At 36.3% G+C, this 9,799-nt stretch overlaps 1 long non-coding RNA gene across 1 annotated transcript; it reads left to right on the forward strand.

Annotated features, from left to right (window-relative positions):
• The first annotated feature begins 4,186 nt into the window (after nucleotides 1-4,186).
• Nucleotides 4,187-8,785, forward strand: LOC309861004. Its single transcript, XR_014309723.1, has 3 exons — nucleotides 4,187-5,685; nucleotides 5,764-5,898; nucleotides 7,300-8,785. It is a non-coding gene; the product is annotated as an uncharacterized lncRNA (long non-coding RNA).
• The last annotated feature ends 1,014 nt before the right edge of the window (nucleotides 8,786-9,799 follow it).

Raw genomic sequence — 9,799 nt, forward strand, 5'->3', positions numbered from 1 at the left:
CATCAAGTGTACCTGCATGAACACAGAGTCTCATATGACCTGCCTTTTCCTAGTAGCTGTAGACCCCTTAAAGAAAACATGTTCCAACAGAAACTTGATTGTGAATGTTCATAGTAGCATTATTCATAATATCCAAAAAGAAGCGAAATATCCATGCATTGGTGACTGAATAAGCAATAATGGTATATACATACGATGGAATATTATCTAGCCATAAAAATGGAGTATTGGTATGTATTATAACACGAATAAACTTTGAAAGCATTAGGTTAAGAAAGAAGCCAAACACAAAATATGGTTCATCTTATATGAAATACCCAAAATAGGTGAATCCATAGAAATCAATTAGTAAATTAGTGATTGCTAAGGTCTAAGGGAGGGAGGAATAATGAGTGCCTGCTAATAGGTACGGATGGCATTTTTGGGGGGGAGGGGGGTTGATGAATGTTGTGAAATTGGATGGTGGTGTTCGTGGCAGAACTTTGTAAATATACAAAAATCCACTGAATTTTGTACTTTGTAAGAGTGAATATTATGGTATGTGAATTATGTCTCAATTTTTAGAGTAATAATAACAAAAAGTGACCTCGGTTAGTGCATTTTCCCTGCCTCCCTTCCATGTAGTTCTTCATTTAAAATGCACTTTAATTCACATTTCTGATGTGTTTTACTTAAAGAATTTTCCTTCCATCCCTGGTAATTTTATTTATATTTTTTCTTTACACATGTGAAACATGTACATTATTCCATGAATCAGAACTACACAAAATGGTATAATTTAAGAGGTGGCAACTCCTGCTTCAAATTGTTTCTTTTCATTTTACCCCTTTACCCCCCATACCCCGTAGATAATCCATCTCATTAGTCTGTTTGCATAGGTGAATACATGTCTATATATTATTTCCTGCTCTTAATACAAAAATTAATATTCCTGGCCATTTTATAAACTTTTTGTGGGGGGTTGGCACCTGTGTGGCTCAGTTGGTTGAGTGTCTGACTCTTGATTTCAGCTCAGGTCATGATCTCAGGGTGATGGGATCGGAGCCCTGCATCAGGCTCCACACTGAGCATGGAGCCTGCTTAATATTCTGTTTCCCTTTCCGTCAGCACTCCACTCCTACTGTGCCTCCCTCTGTCTCTCAAAACCAAACCAAACCAAACTTTTTTTTTTTCCGTTTAAAAATATATCCTGGAATCACTGCACATATGTCCATAAGGATTTTCCTTATTTAAAACAAAAAAACAATCCCACACAAAAAAAACTTTCTAGTAGTACCTCATTAGGTAGACCTGTCAATTTATTCAGCAGCTCATCTGTGTCTGGGCATACAAGTTATTTTCCATATCTTGTAGTTACAAAAAATATAGCAAAGAAAATGTTTTCATATTATTGGAGTTAGGTCTTTGGGGTAAGTTGCTAGAGTAGAAATGTTAAGTCAGAATTTAACTGCATATGTAGTTTTGTTTAATGCTAAATTTTCCACCATGAAGGTTCAGCTTAACACCAGCCATACAAGAGAGAATCCTGTGATCCCACAGCCTCTGCAATAGAGTAAGGTGTTTTACATTTTAAATTCTGTCCATTGGTTAGTTGAGAAATGTTACCTTGGGGTAGTTTTACAATGCATTTTTCTAATTACAGGTATAGTAGAATACTCATTAAAAATATTTGTGTCTTTTATATCTATTTTTGTGAATTTTTTCATGTCTTGCCCATTTTTCTATCAGTGAGTTGTTTTGTTTTTTACTTTTTCTTATAATTTTAAGATTTATTTATATATTATATATATTAGACCTATATCGGTTATGTGTATTACAAATATTTATCAATTTGTCAGCTATCTTTTGATTTTATTTGTTATTCACTTTTTTATCATGTTTTTCTGTCACTTATTGTATATCGTTAGATGGCTTCCCTTTTTTAGTTTCCTTTTATTTCATTCTTGCATGTGAATTTGAAATCATAGTTAGAAAAATCTTTCCCTACTGTATTGTTTGCTTTCTACTTGATCTAACATCAGTGTTGCTCTCCTGGCTTTTTTAGTGCTCCCATTTGCCTGGTATACATTTGACTCGCCTGCCTTTCTGAATCCGTCTCTTTTAGGTGTTTCTTGAATAGAGTATCAGTTATGTCTTTATGAACCAACCTGAAAATCTTTCCATTTAATAGGCAAATTCAACCCTTGCACATTTGTTGATAAGTGAATATGTTTGCTTTCAATTCTGTCAGAATATGTTATAATTACTGTATTTATTATATTTACTATTTCTCTTCAAACTGTATTTGCCATGCTGTCTCAACAAATTATATTTGTTATGTGGGAAGATTAATATTTCTGTTCTAATGGTTATACCATTTTTAATGCCTATTGTCCCTAATTCTTTTAATCACCATCAATATTGTCCATTTTTAATGACATTCTCTTTCACCTAACTTAATTTTTTAACAAATTTATTCATCTATTAGAGCATATGTGCAAAAGTGGGGTGAGGGGTGGAGGGAAAGAAACCTCAAGCAGAGCCTCCCCAACTGATCATGGAGCCCAACATGGGACTCAATCCCACAACCTATGAGTTCACAACCTGAGCTGAAATCAAGAGCCAGCTCAACCAACTGAGCCACCCAGGTGCCCCTCACCTAAATTATATTTAATGAGTTTATTCTACTCTCATTTCATTGAGTTTATTCTCCTCCCATATTTGGTTGCATTACTTTCACTTCATTGGAATTTCTGTCAAGGTGATAGAGAAAAAAGATGGGATGTGACAAGAATTTCTTACCTTGCAATACCCCCCCCCCAAAAAAAAGAAAAGAAAAGAAAGAAAAGAAAAAAAGTAAAAAGAATGGGAAAATCATTGCTTCTATTTCCAAATGATAAGAGATCATGCACAAAGGTCCATTAAGACTGCTGGCTCCAGCACAGATCTGAATAAAATTGTATTTCTGCCTAAAAATGATAGTTTTAAGACTAGGTGAAAGATGGAAAAAGTCAACCTTGAGAATATAGAATACAGAGCATGTCCCCCTTACTGCACTTTTGTTTTCATCTCAGATTTTTTGAAGAAGTATGTATTAGAGTTGAATTGCTGAAGCTTTCCCAGTCATTTTTTTGTTTGGATGAGGTTTATTCTCTGGTAGAGTCCTCAAAGAAAGGACTCATGGGAAGAATTCTTTGAGTTCTTGATGTTCAAAATCTTTGGTGGTTTTCATACTTAAAGGACTGCAGATGGATCCCATAATTCTGCTGCTCTTCTTTGTGACAACTAAACTCTTCTTTGCATCTTTGGTGAATCTTGTTTGGAAGACTTTCTTGCCCCGCCCCAAGTTAGGAGATCTGGCTCATAGTCTGGGCACAGGATAGCTTCCTTACCCTCCCCAGGTATCCAATTTTTGTTTTGTTTTTTCCTATTTACCCTTCCCCAAGCCACAATGAGTTTTCACCTGTGCTCTCTTGACAGTGTTTGGTGACCTACAGTGACAGGCTTTTTTATTTTTCAGTAGGGAACAAGAGTCCTCATGGGTATTTGTGTCTCCTGAAGTAGTAACATCTCTTTTGAGGTGTGTACCATCAGTGAAAACTTTCTCTGCTGTCCCCCATCTGTCTCCTGAGTGCCCAGCGTAGTCCCATGAAACCCCCATACCCTGCAAAGTTCTTGACATAAACAGTTGTACTCTTTTTTTTTTTTTCCTTTAGTACTCTTTATAGGTTTATGTTATGTTTAACCTTTAATCTATTTGGAAATTAACCCTATCTATTCTGACAGATTGGCATGCCTAATCAAATCAATTACTACACAACCAATCTCTATAATTCTCAACATCTCTTGAAGTTAGGTTGAGGTCCTCTGACTTAAGAATTGCTTAGTGGAATATGGGCCAAAATTGTGTTAACCACTTCCAGGTCTAGCCCATAAAATCCTCTTGTATCCTCCACTCTTCTTGAATCTCTCTGCTGGATGTCAATTCACAGCAAGATATTAGAAGACACCCGCCCCCCTTTTAAGATGTAACAACAATGATCAGCCTGGAAACCTAAGTAACAGAATCATAGTCCTCTACTTATTCCTTCACTTAAGCCAACTGGATCTAAGTTATCAAAACAAACACAAATCATTGTTAAACCAATGAAATTAGGGATTTTTTTTTAAAGATTTTATTTATTTGACAGAGATCACAAGTAGGCAGAGAGAGAGGGGAGGAAGCAGGCTCCCTGCGGAGCAGAGAGCCCTGATGTGGGGCTCGATCCCAGGACCGGAGCCGAAGGCAGAGGCTTTAACCCACTGAGCCACCCAGGCGCCCCTAGGGATTTTTTGATACACATGTACTGTTACTCTGGTTCAGAAATTGGTGGTGGAAGGAGGATGCTACTGTAAAAATAAATCCAAAGTACATGACATTCATTGGCCCAGCAGTTAATCAAGATGAGAACAAATATCTGCTATTAGAAAATGAGATTTGTGTAATACAACAATGAAACAGTTTTTAAAAGTTCATTTGTAATTACTTGGAATGTGAACCCATGCCCTGTGGTTCCAAGGAAAGGCTAGAAAATGTAATGTTGATAGTGAGTGTTGACTTTTACTACCTGTGTTTATCAAGTTGATAGAAGAAAAGAGATGGTATGTGACAAGAATTTGTTACCTTGCAAGTTTAAAAAAAAAACGAAAAAGGTGAGAAAATCATTGCTTCTAGTTCCAAATGATAAGAGATAGTGCACAGAGGTCCGTTAAGTCTTTTGGCTTCAGTACAGATCTGAATAGAATTGTGGTATTTCCTCCTAAACATGATAGCTTTAAGACAGGAGACAACGTTTGGAAAAAGGCAACCTTGAGAATTATATTTAGGAAAGAACTTTGGGAGTTGCTACTAGGATATGTAGCTGAATAGATACCTCTCTCTCTCAAAAACAGAGTTTACTTATTTATAATGCCAAAAAAAAAAAGGGGGGGGGCAGGCCTCTTCTTTAACAGCTTTTGGATGTTCTGTCATTAGAAGTATTTGTGGGCTCACAAACTTGCTCAGGGAGGAAATGGGTTGCAAAACTTTAGAGGTTTCTGAGGAGGGTCATTCCCCATCATTTATTTCAAATGTGCTTATAGACAAAAAACCTGCTAAAGAGTAGATTAGAGCTATGAAGAACGTTGAATAAGTAGTTCGTTCCAGATAGCAAAATTGAAATCAAGGATATATTCTTACTGCCAGGTTGAAAGGAACTCAAAATTCCTGCCAGAAGTTTTATCATAACTGCAATAGACCAGTGCCTTCTGCATTCCTCTGATGTACCCTTTCCCAGATGCAGTTTTTAAAACAAATTTATCCTTACTTGACTGTCAGATGTTGGGCCAGGTGGCAGGAGGAAGATTTCTGTAACTGGTGTTGTTTGTGCAAATATCACTGAATATCAAGGAGCTGTATCCATATATGAACCATGTCATCATTCAGAGATCTTGAACTTGAAGCTGGTTGCAATAACTGGATGGAATTTGGGGTTGTCTCACTTGGGGAATGAGGAAGCATGCTCTACTTGCGGTAGGATACTCGGTAACCAGAAAGATATAACTCTGTTAGAGACACTAACCAAGTGCTCACTTCATCTATTCCTTCTTTCCCTCAGGTACCTGGCTAACTTACATTTCCCAGCTTCTTGCAATTAGGCAAATGCTGACTAATGCTACCTACATTAGGTAAAATGACTACATGATGTTCACCTCCCCACAATGTTCCAGGCAATTCTCCACATTTCTTCCCTTGTTTTCCATCAGGATGTTGGCAACCTGGACTCCCTTGCAAAATAGCTTTTGAAGACAGTTTCTGCTAGCCAGGGCCCTTGCATGATTGCATGGAGCAGATCCCCTCAACCCGATCCTGCCACCTGTTGGGCTTTCCATGAGCAACAAGTAAGTAATTGGTTAAGTCATTGAGTTTTAGGGTGGTTATCCATTACTGAGCTGGAATTATTTTAATGCATATATGATAAGTGGTGATGATCTAACCATTCTGTTTTTTCTGGTACGTATATGGTGCTAATGCTGCTTTTGAGTCATTGGGTCATCCTTTCTCTACTGTCACCATACAATCACAGGAATGTTCCTAGGCTCTCTTCTCTATTTCTCTGACTTACTATTACATGCTAAATTATTATAGCTGATGATAAATATGCTAAATATTATAGCTGAATGGATAAAAAAAGATGTGGTATATACGCAGTAGAATGTTGCTGAGCCACAAAAAAAAAGAATGAAACCCTGCCAGTGGTTACAAGAGGGGAGGCAGGTGGGGGGATTAGAGAAATAGGTGAGGGGTGTTAAGGAGGGCTTTTGCCATGATGAGCACTAGGTGTCGTATGTAAATGATGGATCACTATTAAGTGTAAATTAATATTACATTGCATGTTAACCAACTGGAATTTAAATAAACCCTAAGAAATAAAACAAACAAAAAATTTATTATAGCTTTATATTTTCCTTAGATACCCACTAGCCTGGTTTACTCATAAGTTGTTTGTTTTTTTTTTTTTCCCCTCAACATTTTCTTGGCTATCCTTAGGTCTTTTCCTTATATGCATTTTTAAATTAGCTAGTAAATTTTATTTTCAAAAATTATGTTGCAGTATCCATTTTGATTACTCTGAGAAATTATCTGTGACCTGGGAAGTCCTTGTTTCTCCCACAGAGTTGCATAGAACGATAGGTCTGCTTCCATGAATGGGCCTAAGTTTTAGAATAATTGTAGAAGAAATGATATGTACACGAACATGTTCAGTAGCCTAAGTATGACATCATCATGGAGAAACTAAGGAGCCTTAAGTCAGACTCTGGAATGTTGTTTGTACTTTGAACATGTGTTTCTCTTCAAGGGAAAACTTGTTTTGAAAGAAAGTCATTCTCCATGTTGTTTTCAGGATTAAATTAAAAGGATGTTTTTTAATAAAGACAGCCAAAACTTAGAGGGTGAGTGAAGGAAAGAGGGTTATTTGTGTTTATTTTTAAACTAAGCATGGTATAAAAAAAATTCAGTGTTTGCCTCTCTTTCCCTATTATGGACAAAAGTTCGTAGTCCTCACATATACCAACAACGACCAATTTGTTTTATGTCTGAAATAGGTGTGGGCTTGTTCTGAATTTTCTTTTTTTTTAGTCATTGGCACTGCTTGTGGTCAAGGAGAAGTTTTTAGGCCCTATCAAATTTTTAGAGATTTTGTAAGCACTACAATTGCACTATCAATGCATAGAATTTACTTTATTTAGTGCTTGAATTAATGTTCTTCACATTGATATCTGCATTGTTCCTTCCCTCAGTTTCCCAGGTCTCTCTGCTCAGATGTCATCCTGTCAGGGAGAGCTTCTTTGACCTTCCTTCAAAAACATCAACTGGTTATTCCTCCCTCCTTGCTTGATTTTTCTTCTTTGACATTCACCACCTGACATACATGTATTTATTTATATAGCTGTCAGCCTTCCCATCTAGAATATAAGCTTTGTGAGTGCAAAGACTCTGTTTCCTTCTCTGCCATGTCCCAAACTTGTATATAGTAGGTGCTCAGGCAAATATTTGCCTTTTGAATACATATGCTGTAAATATTTGGATAAATGTTAGTTTGAATAAATAGTCATGGATATATACAGGTTTCCTTGGTTTATTAATGACTCCTGTAATTGAGTTGCTGCAGCTCCCAGTTAGGAATCTATCAGAGTAATTCGAGTAAGAGAGAGGACAGCTCGGACTTGGGCAGTAACAGGGGAGAATACAAATGGGAGAGAAGATAATGTCTGATTATAGAGGAGAAGCTATGAATTAATTTTCTACAAAAAGCATGAGAATAATTGAAGGAAGAAACTGACATGAGTCCTGAGCAGCATTAGGAGCCCATCCAAAGTTCACTGCCACTAATTTAAAGTGAGAGCAGTCAGCACAGTTTTAATTTTCTTTTCTGGGACCTGTTTTTTGGTCATATTTATTTGGGACTCTTGGTATTTTTGTTACTAATTTGTAGGGGCTCTTCATATGTTAGAGCAAAAATCCCTTTTCCTATCATGATTTGCAAAAATTTTCATTTTATCATTTGTCTTTTGACTTTAATTTTTTCTGAACATAATATTTGATTTTGTTCATGTTAAAAATGATATACTTTGCACCTTCTAACTAGTTATGGTGCATATATGTGAAGGCTGTCACTTCTGTATACCATCAGTTTCTTCAGCCACAGGTTATCAAACTCTCATTGTTTTTATTTTTTTAAAGATTTTATTTATTTATTTGACAGAGAAAGTGCGCACATGGTAGCACAAGAGGGGCAGAGGGAAGAGGGAGAAGCAGTCTCTAGGCTAAGCAGAGGTCCCAGGACCCTGAGATCATGACCGAACCAAAGGCAGGTGCTTAACCAACTGAGCCATCCAGATGCCCCTTATAACTCCATTTCTCTTACCTAATTAGAATGGCTTCTACCTCCAGTATAACATAAAATAACAGCACTGAAAGTAGATCTCCTGTCAATTCCCGACATTAATAGTAATACTTCTGGTGCTTCATCTTAAGTATGAAGTTGACTTGTAGATATAGATAGATATATTTTATTATATTAAGGTCTATTCTATTATTCTATTATTTGGTGTATTTTTATAAATCAAGAATGCATGTGAATTTTATCAAATACCTCTTAAACATTTATGAAAATGGTCTGTGTGATTTCTCTCTTTTGTTCTTTGAAGACTTAGTGGAGAATAACTCTGAAAAAAATATTTCAAGCTGGTGCATTTTGACAACTTTGTCTATTTTTTCTATGTTAACTTGTTTAGATTTTCACCTGAACTCAATTTATATGTATATAAACTAAGAATATAATTAAATATATTTATAAATTAATAATAAATATAGAAATATGAAATATATATATATTGAAAGTATTTCATTCATGATATATTGCAGAACAAAACAATATAATCTCTTGGTTTTTAAAATTACCTCTTCAAGTTTGGGGTACTTCACCATCAACCTTCAAAAGTAGAACAGCCAATTATTTTACCCGTGAAATGGGTTTATTTGAGAGTGACAGAAGATTTGCACATCCAGACACGCAAGCTATCGCAAGCCATAGGCAAGTCCAGAGATCAAAGGAGAGGGACATTACTTTATAGAGAAAAGGAGAAAATTGAGAGGGGCTGTTTTGTACTCAAGTCCTTTGGAAAGAAGTGAGAATTCAGTGTGGTGAAGGCTTTTCACTTACTGAGTTGCTGTCTGAAATTGTTGCTGGTGGAGGAGAGATCCTTCTTTCCTCCTGGGGAGCATAAAGTAGGCTTCTTCCTGTGGGGGAAGGTAAGGTAGGTCTCTACTGTTGAAGGCTGGAGTTTATGATTAAGGAGGCATGGTAGGGCATGAGAGCTCCCCCTTCTGTCCTCCAACTGTATCTTAAATGAGGACTCCTATTCAGTTTCGCAAGTCTTCTGTCTTATTTTGCATGTCTGTGTTTTACACTTTTTTTCTAGATTAGATAGTTAATGGTGTGCCTCAGTAAGACACACAATTTTTTCTTTGTATTCTCTTTTAGCCCTTTCCCATGGATTCTGATACATTGTGATTTCTCTGCTACTGATTTTTGCTCTTTCTTTTTTCAGGTGCATTTCACTTTTTTTCCCCCCTCTCATTTTCCTTCTCAGCTATTTTAGAATTTCTTTTGGCAGTTATCCTTTAAATTTTAAACTGATTGTTTCCTTAAAATCTAAATTAATTTGAGTAAGCCTATCTGCCAACTCATAGGTTTCATGGCTCTTCGTTCACTTTTCTTTCTTGCATGCCTTTGTA

Source organism: Mustela nivalis (genome assembly GCF_964662115.1).
Source record: "Mustela nivalis genome assembly, chromosome: 3".
In the NCBI taxonomy this organism is placed as follows: domain Eukaryota; kingdom Metazoa; phylum Chordata; class Mammalia; order Carnivora; family Mustelidae; genus Mustela; species Mustela nivalis.